The sequence below is a fragment of the Crocodylus porosus genome, unplaced genomic scaffold, assembly GCF_001723895.1.
Source record: "Crocodylus porosus isolate Cpor-Errol unplaced genomic scaffold, CroPor_comp1, whole genome shotgun sequence".
NCBI classification, from domain to species: Eukaryota; Metazoa; Chordata; order Crocodylia; family Crocodylidae; genus Crocodylus; species Crocodylus porosus.
In genome coordinates this window covers 73,357,317-73,377,738 of record NW_017728949.1, presented here as the reverse complement: position 1 = coordinate 73,377,738, position 20,422 = coordinate 73,357,317, and the positions used below count along the sequence as shown (strand labels likewise).

General features: G+C 41.2%; 1 protein-coding gene across 2 annotated transcripts in view; it reads right to left on the bottom strand.

Annotated features, from left to right (window-relative positions):
• Positions 1-20,422, bottom strand: part of ARHGAP15 (Rho GTPase activating protein 15) — a 511,110-nt gene that overhangs the window by 236,949 nt on the left and 253,739 nt on the right. The window lies entirely within an intron of this gene.

Here is a 20,422-nt window from a genome sequence, read left to right as displayed (position 1 = left end):
GTGTCTCTGAGCAGAAATGGAAAGGGAGGCAGGGTTTTTCACCTGCTTTAGGGACTAAAAGAAGTCCCTGGAGGTTTGCCCACACTGGTCAGCGGGGAGGAGGCTGGAAGCAGGGGGTGCAGCCAACCCTGCAGTGGGCGTTGCTGTACCCTCAATCTTTGGGAAATCCTGGATCTGCCATTCTGTAGAAATGATATTCTTATAGTTCAGTATTAAATAACACAAGCTTGATTCTTGAAGATACTGGTCCTAATTCTGAGATGCAACTAAGCATGTGAAGAATTTAACCATAAGCATATTTTTAACTTTAAAGCTAACTACTTGTCTAAGTTCTTTTTGAAGATAATGGCTGGAGACCTCAATACTTTGCAGGATGGAGTCAAATGTAAAATGATGAATGTAAAAGTATAAAAAGTGAGGCCTGTAAACCCTGAGATACTGGAAGCATCAATCTAAAGCTGATACCATAGTGTATATTTTTGACATAGATTTTTAGTTACATTCATTGAAATATGTAATAGACCGTCCTTAACAGATTTACGTAGTCTTAAAAAACACAGTTCAATGCATAGAAGTCCAGGAAAAACTATCCTTCTGGGATATCTACAGTTTTCCTCAGGAAAGGAAGGAAGGAAGGAAATCAGCAGAGTAAGGACCCCATACTTCAGAAAAGCAGACCTTGACTCACTCAGGGAATTCATGGGCAGGATCCCCTGGGAAGCCAGTCTGAGGGGGAGAGGAGTCAAGCAGAGCTGACTGTACTTTAAAGAAACTTTAGTGAGAGTGCAGGAACAAATCATCCCAATGTGCGGGAAGACTAGCAATTATGGCAGAAGACTAGCTTGGCTTAGCAAGTAATTCTTTAGTTAGTTAAATCACAAAAAGGAAGCTTGTAAGAAGTAGACACGTGGACAAACAACTAGGAAGGAGTATAAAAGTATTGCTTGGGCACACAGGGACAAAGTAAGGAAGGCCAAAGCGTAGTTGGAGTTGCATCTAGGAAGGGATGTGAAAGGTAACAAGAAGGGTTTCTACAAGTATGTCGGTAGCAAGAGGAGGATCAGGAAAAGTGTGGGTCCCTTACTGAATGGGGGAGGCAACCTAGTGACAGAGGAAGCAGAAGAGGCTGTCTTTTTCACTTCAGTCTTCACAGGCAAGGTCAGTTCCCAGACTACTGCCCCTGGCAGCACAGTTTGAGGAGGAGGTGAGCAGCCAATGGTGGCAAAAGAATAGATTAGGAATTATTTATGAAAGCTGGACACGTATACAAGTCCATAGGGTCAGATGGGATGCACCCAAGGGTGCTGAGGGAGTTGGCTGATGTGATTGTAGAGCCACTGGTCATCAAATTTAAAAACTCCTGGTGATTAGGAGAGGTCCCAGATGGTTGGAAAAAGGCAAATATAGTCCCCATATTTAAAAAAAGGGAAAAAGGAGGTTCCAGAGAGCTACAGACTGATCAGCCTCACCTCAGGCCCTGGAAAAATCATGGAGCAGATCCTCAAGGAATCCATTTCTAAGCACTTGGAGGAGAGGAAGGTGATTAGGAACAGTCAGCATGGACTCACCACGGGCAGGTCATGCCTGACCAACCTGACTGCCTTCCCTGATGAGATGACTGGCTCTGTGGCTGGGATGATCTAGTTGGTGATGATTCTACTTTGAATAGGGGGTTGGACTAGATGACCTCCTGAGGTCCCTTCCAACCCTCATTTTCTATGATTCTGTAACATAAAGTCAGACTTCCACTGACTTTAAAGATACTAAGCATTTATACAATGTCTTTCAGCAACCCTTGTCAGCTGCAGAAATATGCTTAAGGATGGTGCAGAATTGTATTGATCCACTTAAACCTGGAGAGTGGATGAGGCTGTGGTCCTGCTTCCTGTGAAGTATTTTATACTTGATAAATAAGGTCCATCACAGCATGGTGACTGCATGGTGACTCAAACTGATAAAGTATTAGGCAGAACCTCACCCCTCCTAATTGTGTAGCACTTTTATTTTTGCATCACAGTAATCCTAAAGGTAATTCTCACATCTATTTTGCAAATGGGGAAAATAAGAAAATTTAAGTGATCTGCTTAAAGAAAGCATACAAATCAGTGACTGAAGAAAGCATAAAGAACAGAGGTCCTGACTTCTAATCTCTGCTTCCTACCTTAATCTTAAACTTTACTTCTTGCATGGATCCCTGGACTATGTGATCCATGATCAAACTAGATATAATTGGTCAGAAGATACCAGAGACATTTCTTATGTTCTCCTCTTTAAGGACATTGCAGTGCCTAAAGGCATTTACTTAAATTGCATTCAATGTTTTTAAATTGTCTTTAAACTAGGTGTTTCTAATAACCAAGTAGATTTGTAATAGTAAGTACTTATCAGTGAGCTCAGAAATAAACAATAGGAAAAAGAAAACAATGATTATATAGTACAAATAATTTTGCTGTAATATGACAGCCTAACAACTTAAGTGCCCACTATTGTCATTATACTTCTTGAAATCCATGTGCATTAGCAGTAAAGGCTCAATAAAATGACTGTATAATTCATATTTTTGCATCAAGCTCTTTTGCTTCTAAAGTTTTGCATTTTCTCCATCAGCAAAAATAAATGGAAATAAATTAATAGTGTCTATTAAGTATCACTTTATGTTTATATTATAAAACAAAAGGGCACTCTTTTCAGAGATTTTGTTCCTGTTGTTTGTAGCACAAAACATGGAAGAAAAATAAATGCAGGTAACCAAGATCTTTCTTTAATAAGATAATAGATTTATAGAGGTGGAAAATTAATCTATCTAGACTTCAATAAAGCATTTGATATGGTGCCAAATGGGAAATTACTAGTTAGAGAAGATGGAAACGAATACAAAAATTCCAGAGTGAATAAGGAACAAACTCTGAGGAAGCTAAAAGTGGGTTACTCTGAAAGTGGAACTAGCAGGTTGGTGGAAGAGTATAACCTGCGTTTCTTAAGAGCTTAAAAAAATCTTATCTCATATTTTCATTAATGGCTTTGACAGAACAAGTAGGAATGTACTAATTAAATCTGCTGATGGTACAAAGTTGGGAGGCATCGATACAGAGGAGGACTGGAATATCATAGCAAATGAACTGAATGACCTTGGGAACTGAATTTAAGTAATGGAAACATAGTAAAAATTTAAAGGCAGTATATCTAAGGACTAATATTGACCACTTCTGCCATGTGAAGGAAGCTTATTAGAAAGAACAAGAAGATCTAGTTTTATTTTTGATCCAGAAAACAATGAGCTACTAATGAAATGTGGCCGTGGAAAAGACAAATGTGACATTAGAACGTTTCAGACAAAGTGATTCAGTAGTTAGGAAAGTGCCATTGCATTGTACAGCATACTTGTGATGCTTCATTTTGGATACTGTCTTCAGTTCTGGTCACCCAACTTCAAGAAGGCCTGCTGTGATGAGCAGAGGAATAAAGAGCCCATATTATGAATGGAAACTAAGGCCATGCCTAGACAGCAAAGTTATCATGCCAAGCTCCAATACCTTCAAACATACTGTGATGCTCTAAACAAGCTGTCTGTGTAAGAGGATGATATGTAGGAGCACTGTATGGATGCAGCTGAGTGACTGCTAATCAGCTCATACACATGCTAAGTAGACCAGTTGTGGCATTAGATCGACATGGCTACACCGCTTCTAGTCCCAAATATAGCTTGTATGGAGCAGTATGGCATATCTGAGTGTTCTGCTGCTGATCACGGTAAGTTGGTGGTCTAGAGCTTTGCATATTTAAAGGAAAATTGCGAGGCGACAAAACTGTTCTCCCTGAACATGTCAGGAGAAAGAGGCACCAGGGAGAGAGAAGAACTGGTAAAACTAAAGAAAAATGTTGATGCAAGAATAATTGAATCTAAACTGGTCATGAATAAATTCAGGCTCAAAATATAAAGATGGTTTCCTGCCGTCAAAATAGTGAGGAATTGTCATAGTCTTTCAATAGGTGAAACCAGGGCAAAAAACCTAGTTGTTTTAAGATGGATCTTGCTAAGTTTATGAAAAGTACTAAATGACTATGATAGCAGAGGACTGGACTTTATGATCCAGGCCATCTGTTCCCATCCTGTCCCATTTTGTGATTACTTTCTGGTGTTGGCACCGTCCTAGAAATGCCATTATATTATGTATATGATAGATAGTGATTAACCTGTTTCATTCATAGAATGTGGGTGGTTTAGTGAATGTAATGTGCTGCTGAGTTGACACTGCTTCCACGTGTGCAAAGCCAGAATATTTGGAATCTAGGAAGAATGACTAGGGAATGATTGGGAAGGCAGTTGGAGGCCAGAGATCATTTTATCCAATGAAAAATACACGGGTAGTCCAGTGTGAATGCACTGAGAACCACTGGTATAATGGGACTATGCAAGGATGAAGAAATCCATTCAGGCACTTTCAGCTCTAGGGTCCTAGCTATAAGTTTGTCTCACGCTTAAGGCAAAAACTAAAACTTGCATGGACTCACTTACTTAAAGGAAGGCACATGCTCAGGTGCGTTGCTGAAATGGAGCTTTTCAGAAATAATGTTGTCACGTGAATTCCTTTTTCTACTAGTATTTAAGTCAAAAAGCACTCTATTGTTCTAGTGTAACAAATTACATCCTTTCAAACATATATTTTCCCAATTATTCATGTAGTTCTCCTACTATATGTATAACATGGAGGATTTTTTCTAGATCCAGGATGATCTTAATGTGAATTAATCAGTGAAGGTGAAAATTCAATCAAACCTACCCATGTTATATCCTACTCATTATATGATCAACCATGATAAGAAATGCTTCCTTCTAATGAGTAAGAATGGTACCATTTATAGGTAAGTTAAATATTCAAATATGAAACAATAGTTCCACTGCAGTAAATAGCATTCAACATATGTTTTATTTTACAATAAGGCAGATAAAGGATCTGCTTAGACAAGGCATCTGGGCTGTTTTATGAAGAAGAGCCACACCCATTATCTTTAAGGTAATCATGGAAAATCTAGTTAAAAATCTGAATTCCATTTGTTATATAAACATAATTATTACATTTAAATGTCCACCCTCTAACTCAAGTAAATAGTTAAAGTGCAATTGAACAAAAGATGTTCCCTGAGTTCCATTTTAAAAAAGAGACAAAGAAAGGATAATCATAGGCTAAAGTGGTCACGTTACTCCTTTCCTTGAATAAAATCTCTTGTAACAGTCTACATTTCTGTTCACAGATTGCAGAGCTCCTAGACAGACTGACCTTTACTGCCATCAACTTCACTTTACTTTTCTGATTTCTGGTTAAATGAATTGTATTGATTAAAATACAATTGATTTTGCAAACATTCCAACAATTATAGGGTTCTTTTCCCCTACAAGACAGTTCCACAGAGTTGAAGAATAAGTTCATAGATGACAGATCTATAAAAGGTGTTTTAGGAGATGAGTGAAATAAGCACACAAACCAAAAGCAAAGAAACAGAAAGTATGGGGGCTCAGTTATGGTTATTCTATCAATCGCTCCTACAAAAAGAAGAGGGAGTAGGTAAACTGTAAAAGATACAATGGGTCAGACTGTTTCTTTGGCTGACGCCTACTAAGTGTGTGCATACTGTGGGAACAAAGACGAGACATTGCTTCAAAGAGGAGAATACAGCTTCTTGATTCCCATACTGCCTTGGCCTCAATATAAGTTAGAGCAGCTCATGGTTTTTTCTAACTTGCATGATGGTCAGATGTGTGTTTAAAATGTATTTCTTCACAAATGGGTGTTCCTGGTGCCTTCAGTGGTGGCCAGATTAAGCCCTAAAGAACTATTAGTTAGCCATGAGATTGCAGAGAGGAGCTGCAATCCACCCTGTGTCTACCTTAATATATCAACACTTTTCTTCTCTCTCACTACATATAACTTACACTAACTACAGCCAGGGTTTGCTCTACACTAGTTACAATAGTGTTTGACTAACTGTTCTTAATATTAAGGCACATCCTAAGTACAGATAAGGCAAAAAGGATTGTTTTAGCTTTAAACCCAATGTAGAAGGGGTTAACTTATTTTAAAATATATTTAATGGTATAATGTGGCCTCTAAAGTGAGAAGCAAAATAACTAATTACAGATACATCTTGGAGTCTTAATAGAGTTCAGATAAACACCCAAAACATCAGATGCTAAACCAAGACTTATCTTGTCTATGACAAGACTTATTTCCAGAGCTCTAACAAATTTAAGCAAAATATAGTAGAATGTGGAAACTTATATTTGTAGAAAGAAAATTCTATTATCAGGAAACAGCACCTTATAACAACATTCATGTGTTCAGTTGTAAAAGCATCAAAGCATAAGCAAAACATTTTCCATAAAACTACTTCATGGAAGCAATAACATTTGGATTAAATCCAACACACAGAAAAGAAAATAATATTAAAGGGAAAGATAATACAAATGCAATTAGACTATCAAGCAATAAAACTCAATCTGTGCTTGATAGCTGAAACCTTCTAAGCTCAGAATGAAAAAGAAAACCAGAGATCAGAGGCCTCAGTCTTTTGATGTTTTACTGTCCAAATCTTTGAGTGATTATCTACCTAAAATATTGACAGTATCTTAAAAATACTTATCTCAGAAAAAGAATATGCTATTCCTACAAATGCCCTTAACATTTTTGGACAGTAAGAAAATGTTTCGGAAAGTTACATTATTGACCTTTAGTTTTGATCTTAGTTTTTTGGAATAACACCCAGAAATAAAAAAAAAAAGTTAGTTTGTGTATGCAGTCTTTGTAATTAATGACAGAGACGACTTCTCTAATAGACTCCTTTCCTACTATGCATTTCCCATTCCCAAACGAATGAGAAAACGAATGAGACTATTGGTATATCTTGTCTCTAACCTTGCCTTTCCTAATGGGTAATATCTGCTAAAATATTCCAGAGGAAAGCAGAATACAGTTTCTGCATTCCCTCATTTGATTTCTCTCCTTTTGTGCTGTTCTACTCCATTCCCTTTAAACTTGCCACCTGCTTGTTTTTTTCCATCAACACCTCAGAGTAGTTTGCTTTGACTTTTTTATTTTATTGATTTTAAAATCCAGTTTCCCAACTGCTGAATCTAGAAATTCAACTGCAAGCTCCACAGACTTTCCAGAAGGAAAAAAATTCTAAAAGGTTGTCTTAATATTTTTCTGTCAAATTGTCAGTTGGCTTGTAGAGTTCAGCCTTGTAGCTGATGTCATTTTGAACTTGTTAATACAGTTCATAGCAAGGTTTCAACTGGAAACCAGATGTCTGATTCTGTGATGTTGTGCTTGGTTATGACCATGACACTTGACCAGTGAGAACGAAGGATCTTTGAATATCTCCGTATAACTATTAAGAATAATGTCATTTTTTCAGTAAATGTCTTTATTCTTTGTACCTTTTTCATTTCTACAGACACAGAGATCAGTAGAAAGGTTCCCCTTCACTCCATTGAGTATGATTACCAGGCAGGTCATAAAGAAAAAAGTGTGGGAATTTTTAAGCCATCAAACGGTGTCACCATCATCATTAGTTTTACCTAATCCAATTGAAAAGGAAAAATTTCACAAACACACTGTTTCCAGTTGGCATATTTTAACCAACAGGTTATTGTCAAAGGGATGAGTTTTGCCTTCACTAAAGTTCATAGAAGGTTTACTGTGGGAGCTATTTAAGTGGGACAAAGATTTGGATTGGAATGTAGTTGCAGGTTTAGTTAACAGTGCAGTTGGCTTATTACGCCAATTAATTATCTGAAAAGCTTCCAAGTGCCACTCTAATCCTCTTCCCTGCCTGATCTGCTGCTCTGTTTCTTCTTTTCTCGTACCCCCTGCTTGATCTGATACTTTGCTTTCTGCTCCTGCCTTATCTGCCCCTGTGCTCCCTGCTCCCTCCCCGATCTGCTGTGTGACACACTCAGATGCTGCCTGTGCCACTTGTGGCAATCATGCTAGAGTTTGGCCACCACAGCCATCCTGTAATGATGGGTGGGTGAGCACAGCTTTAGCAGCAGCCAGGGTTTACTCCTGCAGAGGAGATGTCACATCCTCTAGTTGCCACCATAAATTGGTGTTAAAAACACTGCTTGATACACATGTTGGCAGCAAAAAAAAAAAAAAAAAAAAGGAAATGAGATTCCTTCACCACCACAGTAAACCTTTTGCTGTTCCCTCTGCACTGTGTGTCACCACCCCACAAGTACAGGGCAGTTATGTCTCTGGAACAAATAGAAGTTATTGGGAAAACTATCCATTTTAAAGAGTTAAAACAATCAGTTCAAGAGTTAGTAATGTGTTTCCATGCATTAAGCTCTTTGTTCTATATTTGGGATCAGACAACCATCATTTAAACAAAATGCATGCTCCATTCTGTAATGTATAATCATGTAAATGATTTCTCTATCAGGGAAAAAGGTGAAGCTTACAAGTAATCCCTATCCATATCTGGGACCTGATTTACAGTTTCTTTAATTTAGTTTAATTTAGACTCCTATAACCTAAAAGCTTACTTATTTCTATCACATACCTCCTAAAGTACCAAGAGGATTGTATGTGGATTAGCTACAAATAGCTGAGAAACATCTGAATACAACATACACTGAAAATATTTTTTTTTCTGGCCAGCAATTTATAACTGGAGTAGTTGTTTAAGTAATTATCATGTAAGGTTTCAAAATGACTGTGAGCAGAAATAAAAAAAGACTATAGTGACTGGTAGGGCTGTGCAAAGCTTCAGTCCCTGATCCGATTCGGCCTGATTCGGTGGCTGAATCACAGAATCTGAATCGAATCAGGAGACCCTTTAATCGAATCAGGAGAACCCTCCAAATCAATTCAGAGAGATTCAGAAAGATTTGATGATTTGGACATAGACACAGCTTTAAAAGATTTTACGACACACCTCGAGGTACTAGGCAGCTCATGAATGCTGCGATGGTGGGGCAGATAAAGAGTCCCACAGGAGCATGGGGGGTTCTCCAGAGCGCTTGGCAGCAGACCCGAAGGTGGACCAAAAGGAGGTCTGAAAGAGAGCGTGCTGGGGGCCTCCTCAATGCTCCTGCAGCTTGATGACTGGTGTCTCCTGGGTCTGGGGGGGCACCCAGGTCCTGATTACCCTGCAGCTGATTGCCAAGCCAGGGGGCGGCTAGGGGAGGGGCCCACTGCATGCTTGGTGGTACACCTGGAAGTGCTTCTGGTCCACTTTCAGGTTTGCTGCCGAGCATGTGCCCTCCACCGCACTCCTGTGGGTTGCTCCATCTGCCCCAACATGCAATATTCATGAGCTGCACCTGGTACCTCGAGGTATGTAGACAAAATATTTAAATCTGTGTCTATAGCTGAATTGCTGATTCTCTCAATCAGCATCAGCTCTTTAGATTTGGCCAAATCGAATTGGGGACAGTGATCCAAATCAACAAATCAAATCATTGTTTCTGATTCAGGCTGAATCCAAATCTAAATCAAATATGGTTTGTTTTGCATGCCCCTAGTGACTGGTGCCTTCCCATAAAACAACGTTTAGCAAGTCACAACCTTGTGCTCCAATTTTGAGGTTCCTTAGAATATGGCTGAGTAAATGAAATATAGAAGACAAATACAGTCTTAATAGATTAAAATATTTTTAGTGGCCTGAAAGTCCACCTACTTATTTAAGAATGAGTATATGTTCTTTCCTTGTGGAGCAGGGAAGGAGCAAAAAATGCAAATGAAAATGTACAGATGAGAAAAGTGACATGTATCTAGAAGGCATATTTAGTCATGTGAGTGTAATGGAGTGGCATCAGGGAAAAATGCATGGTTCTTCACTGTATGCAAAAGAAATCTGCGTTCCTCTCAGAAAATGTACCAGGATTCATTTCAGAGACTATAGGTCTTTGTACACACCACAAAATTGGCCTTTAAAGCTGCTTAAATGCCCTTTACCCAGCTTTAATGGTGTTGCTGTTTGCATGTTTGGTGGTGTATTCTGCTTTAAATGACTTTACTACATAGCAACATAGAACACCTCTGAGGTGTTTTAGTTTGCTACCTAATGAAGTGCAACAGCGCATGGGGCTCTGGAAGGTGACATGCTCAGGCCTTGGCAGGTCTTGCACAGCTCAGGGGCTGTGGGACCCAGCAGCACCCTGTGCAGACAGGCTTCATTGAAGAAAAAAAAAAAAAAGCAATGACCCTGATCTTTTTTTTTTTCTCCCCAGAGCCTGCCTGCCTGCCTGAGCTGTGTGGAGGCCCAGTGCTTCCCTCCTGAGGCTGTGGGGGAGCCAGTGCTTCCTTCTGTGGTTGCAGTGCCCCCCAGGACTGCTTGGGCCAGATGCCAGTTGGTGGGTGCTGCCCAGCTCAGGGACTGCTCAGCCTGCTGGCAGCTCATCTCCTCCCCCACCAACAGCCGCCAAAGAGACAGGTGAGGATCGGGCCCCTACCCTTGTGTACATGCCTCGGGGGTTTAGCTCCGTTTAATTCTCCCTAAATTGAAATTTTAAAAAACCCACCATTTCAATTTAGCGAGAACTAAATTGAATTAAACTCCCGTAGCATGTACAAGCAGCCTATATGAACTTGGTGCAAGCACCATTTGATCATGGGGCTTGAAAATGGTACAGCGGAAGTAAATATTTTTGTCCTCCTACCAAAGAAATAAAATTTACACCATTAAAATATTGTTCATGGTTTTTTCAGACTTCTCTGGATGAAATACTTACGTCAGTAATCTCTATATGTTTTTCATCATACTTTAGACAGTCATTAAAGTGCATGTTTCAGTTCAATCAACACAGAAAAATATTTCTTAGGTGCCTAATATCTTTTTGCATCTTATGAAATTTGTCATGAATTGTGTTCCTATATTAGTAAATGTTTATTTTGTTAATAAAAATATAGTGTCTCTCTTCTTCTCCATGAACAAGGAATGTTTATAAAAAAATGCATTTATAGCCCTTTTTTGAACTCAAGTCCTTCACTGCTGTTTTGAACAAACCTAAAGAGATTTTGAAGACAGACATTTTGTATTATAACATTCCCAAGGGTCAGATGTATGATCGTCTTTACTAAAGCTCCTTTCAGTCCCAGTTGAATAAATATGCATTTTATTTCACTAATCTTGAAACAACAGGAATAAAGTTTACCCAGGTCTTTTATACCTCAGAGAACAAAACAAATACTACAAATCTTTAGAGAGAAAGGATATACAAAAGGGCTGGAGGTGCATGTTTCAAAGCAAATACTCTTTAAATGATGTGCAAATTATTTCAGCACTTGAACATGATTTATGAAAGGGGATTAGTCCACTGAAACAAGAACCCAATTTAAACTGTTGGGTTTCAAAGTCAAAGATGAGAAGTGGTTGCAAGAGAAGGCAGAAGAAACCAGATAGTAATCTATAGTGAGGATTTCTGATTTGATTTTCTTTAACTCTATCTTACATTAACTTTCACTGTCATTCATACTTCACTGTAGTGGGCAGTATAAAATGCCTTCCATTATGTTATAATTCTCCATATGAATTAAGTATGCAATAATGATAATTAAATAATAATGAGGTAATTAATATCTCAGTGACTAGCTTTCTATTTACTAGTATGCCCTATAAATGAACACAAAGAGTATGAAACAATTAAAGATTATCAGGCTCAACCATATAACTTTTACATTGAGTTGTATGTCAGTGAACAGACCAATGAGTCATCACAGGTCACATCTATAATAATACATTATATTATACTGAAATATTCCCACATACTCCTCAAGTAATGGGCAAGAGCTACTCTTAAGTACTATAAAAATGATCACTTTTATGTAATTGTAAAGATTAATAAGTGAGCTAACTTCTCATGGTTCTTTAATGACCCTGCTGTTCTAGTAGGTAAAGGAAAATGTAATGATCCTGTTCAGATATGATTAATATCTAACTTTTTCCTGGCTAAAAATTTGGACTCAGTTCAATAAAAATGAATTAAGTGAACAAGCAGTGATTTCCCTGCCAAACTTTTTGTGGAAGTTGGTTATGCCCAATTTAAAAATATGTTACTCAATCCAAACACTAAACTCTAGAAGGAATGGGATAATAATTATTATTGCTATTATTGTTGTTACCACTATTAATGGTAATAATAACAGTAATAATGATTGGATAGGAGCAGAAAATTCAAATTAAAAGAAAATCCTTTAGTATGGGACAAATTATGCATAATCAGTTGTCACGCTGAAGGCAGTATTATCACTTTATTTATCAGGCAGAAGTGGCATAAAGAAAAGTCTATATTTTATTTCTGAGATAGTAAATATCGGCACTGGTTTACCATTGAAATAAGTGTTTCTGTAAACTTGAATATAAAGACTATAGCATGTATTTAGTAAGTGCAATATTAAAAGTTAGAGAAATTAAAATTCAAAGCTAGGAAATGTGTAAATTTAGGCTCTAACAGTAAAATGAATGTACTTATTCCACAAATGGTATGCTCCAACCTGTCTTCTCGTATGTCTACTTTTACTTTATTTTTTATGTAGTAAAAATATGTACTACAGCCATACAGGGTGTGCAGCATAACAACATTAACATTGCTGTAGGATCTTGCTGGAGGAAGTGAAATATTTGCATATCATTAATGTGGATTTTTGTATTACATTTCTTTGGTTTTATTAAAAAATATAAAACAGCACTAAACCCAATACTAACATCATGATATAATACTATGAATTAACTAGTATCAATTTCACTTTGTGGTTCATATTTCACTGAAATAAATGAAGGGGAGAGAATTCATATCTCATTGAAGTTAAAAGAGTTAGAATTAAGTGACTTGCAAACTTTGCTGCCGTCACCGGGTCCAGTTCCATAGCCCTTTTCACATAAATAGCCCTTATGTGGATGACTGGCTGTATTACAAGACCACTTGTATAAGTAAATGCTATTCAGTGTAAGGGCTACAGAATCTGGCCCTCAGTGATTTCAATAAGTTTTTAAAAATCTCACTGAAACACACAGACATCATGGCTAAGTACAGGTATTCAAGAAGCGCGTGATAGAAGTGCTCAAGGTTAGGTCAGGAGGAAGCAGAACGCATGTTGGCCCTTGTGGGGAGGGAGGGTGGGGGGACTTGGAACCTGCCTGCATGGCCTGAATGCAGAAAGCGGGGGGAGGGGGGCAGCTCTTGCATGCATCCCTGGACTGCTGAAGACTCCTGAGCACAGCCAAATGACCAAGCTGCCCCTGATTGGCTGACGGGGCCATTGTGGTCATCCCCCTGAATCTGATTTATAGATGTAGGGTCGGAAGGGACTTTGCAGATCTTCTAGTCCAACCCCCTGTTGTAGGCAGGAGAGAAAACTGGGCTCAAATGAGCCCAGCTAGGTAATTGTCAAGCCTCTTCATAAAGACCCGCAAGGTAGAAGCCAGCACTATTTCCCTTGGAAGTTGTTTCCATAACCTAGCCATCCTGACTGTGAAGTAGAGCCTTCTAATGTCTAGTCTGAATCTACTCTCTAACAACTTATGGCTGTTACTCCTTGTTACTCTGGGAGGCACTTGGGGGAACAAGGTCTCTTCCATTCCCTGCTGGTTGCCCCTAGTAAGTTTATAGATGGCCACCAGGTCCCCTCTTAGCCTTCTCTTTTGGAGGCTAAACAGTTTAAGGTACCGTAGCCTTTCCTCGTACGGCCTGCCCTGCTGTCCCTGGATCATGCAAGTGGCCCTCCTTTGGACCCTCTCAATGCTGTCCACATCCCTCCTGAAGTGTGGCACCCAGAACTGGAGGCAGTACTCCGACTGTGACCTGACCAGTGCTGCATAGAGGGGGAGGATCACCTCCTTGTCCTTGCTTGTGATGCATCTGTGGATGGATGACAAGGTGCAGTTAGGTCTACTGACTGTGTCCTCGCATTGGCAGCCCATGCTTATCTTGGAGTCAGCAAGGTAAAATATGACCCATCCACCACCACTCTGAGTGTGGCCCTTCAGCCAATTTTCTATCCATCTGACTGTGTAGGCATCAGTGCCTTTGTTGCCTAGCTTTTTAATGAGAATGGGGTGGAAGACAGTGTCAAAGGCCTTCCTGAAGTCCAGAAAGACTACAAAAGTAACTATTTGGAACCCCTGCACTAGCTGGGAATTGAGAGAGAGAGAGACCTGGGTTCTGTGTGTGTGAATATGTATCTGCCCCTCCCTCCCTCCCATACACTCAGGTGTATGTGTATGTGCTCCCCTCCCCCAACTCAGGTGTCCTGGATATGGACACACACAGAACCCAGACATCTGGGGCACAACTGGTTCATGACTTTCACATGGCTGATGAGGATAATGCCCACTTCTTGCACAACTTCCTGTTCCCCAGGTTCATGGAGAATGGATGCTGTGCTTCTGAGGCCCCCAATTTCATCACCGATGATATCCTTATTGGGGGCCTGGCCTACCCCATCCTGCCCTGGCTAATGAAGACCTATGGTGGGGCAGCTGGATTACTGAAAGGATGAATTCAACTATAGACTGGGTCTGGCATTGCATGCACATTCGACATAGGCATTGGGGAGAGGGTGAGCCCCCTGTTGATGTCTGTGACCATGGCTGCACATCAAGGCAGGCTGTCCAGATCTATAAGCCCTGACCAACTGCCTTGTCACCTGCATGGACTGGGACCTCTCCCCAGATGAGTAGGGCCAGAGGGGCTCAAGAGCTCACATCCTGGAACTGGGCCAGGGTCTCCTGCCATGGGCTTCTCAGGCTCTGTGTTATGGGCACTGCAGCCCAGAACCCAGGCTGCCTGGGCAACATCCCCCTTGCCCTCTCTCTCCCCAACTTTTCCTCAGGGGCACACACCAGGGTGTGGAGAAATGAGGCGCAAGGAAGAGAAGTGCCTCAGTTTAAAATGTTGCAGTTGCAAAACCTTTCCTGTGTTTAATAAAGAAAACCTGTTGCTTATTGATCATGTTCCCTCCACCTAATTAACACAAAACAGCAAACCTTTGGTGGCAGCAGGGTCAGAGGCAGGGTTGAGAACAGAGCAACAGAATCTGGAAGGGAGTTTGGGGTCACGGGGTTTTGAATTCACCACAGGGCCTAAATTCAACAAGCATGAAACCTTGGGGGGAAGGTACAGGATAGGGAGCTTTTGACCTGGCACCCTACTTTCAAGGATCTGAACACAGATCAGGGACTTCTCTCTGTAGGAGCTGAATAGCTGCATGATCCTGGACCCCGTATCTGTATGAGACAGCTGCAGGCCAGGAGGCATCACCGAACCAAATGCCAAAGACTGCTGGCCTTCCCATGCAAGACCCCCCAGCTGCTTGGCTCCTGAGACCATGTCTCCCGTGGCCATTTCAGGCAGCCAACCCAAAATAGGGGGGATGCCTATTCTTGCCTACTCTGCCCCTCTCCCCCACAGTGGGATCTGGGTCAAGACTGGGGCCATGGGGAATAGAAGAATTCCATCCCAGGCCTTCTGGTGGAGTGGTGGAAAAGCTCAGGCCACTGGGCTCTGCTGCCAAATGCTGTTCCAGTGATGGCCTGGCCTGGCCTGATAGACTAGGGAGCTGTGCTCTTCAGCCCATTTTGAGTGCTCCTGGCCCCTTTGGGACTGATCTGGACCTGCCTGGTGTCCTGCACCTACAAGGTTACCAGCAGCAGTCTAGGACTGTGTACACTGACTCCCTATCCTGGTGTTGTGACTTTCTCAACTCCATTGAACTGCAAGGTGTCTCTGCCAAATGATGGGTCGCCCTTGATCATGTGACTTTGCACCCTGCATGTAAGCATCCCACGGCCTGTCCATTTCCCCTGTACATCACCCAATTCATTCCCCCAGGCAGTCTTGATTCCCCTGGCAACAGGAGTCCATGGTGAGCAACCTGAGCTCAGAGGCTGCAACTGGAGCTTGTAACATCTCCTCTTTGTTTTGCTGGAACCTTGTGCACATTTTTCATTCACTCAACAGATGTCTGGCCACCCATCCCACACTCACCGTACTGGGTGCCATAAGCTGGCCTTCCACACACAGATGTGGAGCCTATAGACAAGGCTTAGCTTGCATGGGTGGAGGGGGCAGGTATGGGGCCAGGATGGGCCTGCAAGAATGAGCAGGGGGTTGAGGATTGCCTTGAGGGGTCATTACAGCCTGCACCATGAGAATCAGAATCAGCCAGCTCCCACGGACTTCACCCACAGATCAGATCATAGGAGAGGGAAAAAAGTGCTGTTGGGACACTTGCTAGCCTATTCAGGTGTGGAATCCAGGAATCATCCTGGCAGTGAGAGCCTAATGGCTGAGATACCAGTTTCCATGAAGGAATTCTTCTATCACATATGTCCCTTTCCAGAAATGGCAGGGAGGGAGGTTAGTCTGGAGGTTTTTGACAAGGGGGAATTTTTTTATTGTTTTTGCAGTAGTTGTCAGACATAACTGCATGATATTTTTTGCCTCTGATCTGGGGGTGCTCTCTGAAAAAAAATGCTGTTTACCCTTTTGTCTGCTGAGCTCAATAAATGCTATCAATACCTTTCCATGAGTGCCTTTTGGGTTGGCAGGTATTTACATGCAAGTGCTCAGAGCATCTGTGCTTAGCTTTGAATCCGCCATAGAGCACACCATGGCCTTGACAAAAATGGCAAGGATGTGTTAATTAGGCAGATTTATGAATCCATTGAATGGGACGTGCTCTCTTAAGTACCCAAGAGTGGGGGTGGGGTATGGGGACTGTTGCATTTACTGGGTTCCTTGACTTGGGGGAAAGCAATCAATTCACCCTTCTCCAATGCCCCTGCATTCTGCCCCCTAGCCAGCCCCAACCCTAACCCCAATCCCTTGATGGGCTTTTCAGCCATAATGGCCTGAGAAAGAGCTATGAGTGCAGGGGGTGGCCTGTGGTGATCTTGGCTCTCTCTGCTTCCCCTTCCCCCACAAGCACTCTGCATTTACGTTGGGACCTGGGTTCCCACCATGGTTGCATAGAGCTGGGGTGAATCTTACTATCATAGGTTGCACAGCATCCATGTGTATGACCTGATTCATCAGGAGAAGTGGCAGAAGGAATGGTCACAGGTCCTGTGGGTTGTGCCAGTGCAGCAGCCACTGTGCTGGTAAGGGGAGAAGACATCTCTAATTCACCCTATCTGGAGCTGGCACTATCTGTGTTTCTTGCTCCAGATGGTGAGGAGATCTTTTATTCCCCTGAAATGCCACTTGCATCCACATGTTTGACTGTTGGTGGGGGACAGGCCAGGTTTGTCCAGGGCCCATGGAGGTGCCTGTTAGGGTCTTGGTGTCCATGGGCGCGTGATGGTCTGGGTATCAGGGGGTGGGTGGAAGGCTGGTAGGGTAGATGGATGGATGGAAGCAGCAACAATGCATGAGGGTGCACATCTCAGCTCATGGTTCTCACTCTTATTTCAAAGGCTTGCAGTCCCTGCTCCCATGTTACCTGGCCTCCACTGCTGAGGCCACCTCCAAAATCTCAAATTATTCAGGAGCTTTCAGCTGATACCATGTAATTCTGGCAACAAATACTGTACCTGGGCTGTAAAATTCAAATGTCCATGGCCCATGGAATCTTAGGATCATGGGGTGTCTTTTAGCTTGCCCTACCTTGGAGGTTCAGTGCCTCAACTTGCCCCTCCCAACCCACACAATCAAGATAGTTGATCATCTACAGGTATCCATCCAATCAGTGATCAAGAAAAAGGGAAGTCAGTCTGCACTGAATGAGAATGAAGGACATGGCAGGAGTCTTCCCTCCAAAAGAAAAAAAAAAGGAGGGGGGACGATAAATATTTAGGGGCCCAGCTTGGCTGTCCTTACTTTGTACCTTTTAGAATCTCTCTTGGAGCCACTCTAATTAAATGTCTGCCCCCCCACTGCCTCATCCCACTCCTGGAGCATGTGTATAAATAACTATAACAGCCTGTCTGAACCAACGTTCTATCAAGTGCATGTGGTTCCAAACCATTACTTAATTGACCAGGATTATTAAAAATTGGCTTTAAGACATGAGAACAGAGAAACGCTCCCTTTCTCTTTACAGGGCACTGAATGCATCCAAGCTTTCTGGGACTTCATGTCTGTGACCTGGATTCATGAGTTTCTGGTCTTACATCTTCTACCGAGCACAGGCAGTGTAAATGCTTCTCACAATCTACATTTTACATGCATTTGGTTTCCCCAGACAAGTTGGAAAGCAGTGATGCTACATATTATTATGCATAGGTGTGCTGATGTAGATTTTGGGCGTGTTCAAGTACATTTTTTACTTCCATTAGGAAACTTTTCCATTGCCAGAAATCAGTGCAGATGAATCTGTTCTTAAACCAGGTTAACTGTCGGCAGAAGCAAAATAGCAGCAGACTCACATTCAGTAGTTGCTCATTTGCACCCATGGCAACATGCAATAAATGAAATTCAACAATAAGCAGCTTTCTTTGTGTGGATGGATCTGTGCTACCTGGTGAGAAGAAGTGGGCAGGCCTGGGGACAGAGGCTTCACTTACTGTTGTCAGTGATGGCCTGACGATGAAGTCAGCCCACAGCTTGGGCACAGGAGACTAGCTCTGACCTAGGCTAGACTGCCACCCCATTGTGGGGCGGAAGGTAGGGGGGTGGGGATGAGCAGGGTGTTGCAATGCTCCATAGGATATTGGCAGTATGTGACCTACCATGAGGCATCATGAGATGTGGTACAGATGTTCCTCACAACACTCTAACCTACAGCACTAAAGTCTGATACCACATCCATTCAAGGATCTTCCATTTTTACAGCGCTCTATGTGCCCTGAACTTCTGTAGGGTGCTTTCTGTGCACCCACCACATGATAGGTGTAACTTCTGTACCTGGTCCATGTGCTTTGCCAAAACTACCATGACTTTAACATGTGGAATAGGAGAAAGCTATAGATACAAGGAAAATTATCCAGCCCGTAGTTTTAGAGACTTCTCCATAGTTCATGTAGTATTCTGTAGCATTTTATGAGGTCTAATCTTTTCTTTAAAAGTAATTACTTTCTGCCTTTTTCTTTTACTAAGGTAAAGAAAGGCAGGGCAGGGGACACCTGAGAGACTAACTGGTTCAAAGAAGCATAAGCTTCTGTAGGTGACAGACTACTTAGTTAGATACTAAGGTACTATAAAACCCGTGTAAGTATACCTGCTTCTACCCTTGTAGCCAAACCCTATAGAGAAAAAGTAATAGAACCACTAATACATGAGTGCTGGTACTAAGTTTGATGTCAGTGTATGTGAAACAGACTTTTAGAATCCCTCCAGCTTAAACTCTCTGCAGGTGAAGCAGGGAGAAAGAACAGCAGGATATTATGAAGGGTTGAGGCTTCTTTGGCCTGTACTAAATTTCTTAACTGATGCCTACTTAACTAATGCCTACTAAACATGCTGAGAAGTGATTTTTCAGGCACTTATAGTTTCATTGTTCTATAACCAGCTGTCTTCAAAGATGATTATGGATACTCCGTTAATTACTGAGCAATATTTTCATGCCAAATTTCAAGTTTTAAGTTTTAATTTTTGAGTGATTTTGTGTGAAAGAAAAGTGTGGACATAATATATTTAAATGGGAAACATGTAAATTATTCATCCTTGTAAATTTTAAACCAAACAAAAGGCTGAAGTGATTTACTTAAACTTTGCCTTTTGGAAGAAACCAACCAGAAAAATTTCAGTGCCAAAGATGACTTTTCCCCAAAGTTTAGAGCATATAAAGCATAGTTATAATCTAAATGTTATTGTTTTCTTCATTTCTTCATGGAAAAGAAATATTTATGGATTACTGCTTCAGCAACTGAATTGCAGCTGCTTCTCTGTTGGAACTAGGTAACAGTTCATCAGTGCATAGCAATGCGACATTGTTCTTTAACAGAAAAAGGAAAAAGGTCTGTCATTCATAACTGAAACTGCATATGGAATTTAGGTAAGCAAAATATAATTACTGGTCCTGGAACTGGGCCAAGATAACACCCTATTCTAATGAAGAATAGAAAGAAACCCAGGGCTACTGTTTCTTATGAATAACACTCGGGATTGCTATCAACTTTTCCCTCCAGCTTCTCCTTTGTGTTTTTCTTCCACCTTTTGCATCCTCTCATTATCTGGACTTCAGGCTCTCAGGGCTTGGGACGATTTTATTTATAAATCTGTATGGTACCTAGAACAATAGTTCCTGATACTTGACTGAGGCTTGTTGACACTAGGTGCATCTACATGTTCATTAATACAGGCATACCTCATTTTATTGCGCTTCACTTTATTGCGCTTTGCAGATATTGTGTTTTTTACAAATTGAAGGTTTGTGGCAACCCTGCGTCAAGCAAGTCTATTGGTGCCATTTTTCCATCGGTTAGCATTTTTTAGCAATAAAGTATTTTTTAATTCAGGTATTTACATTTTTTTTTAAAC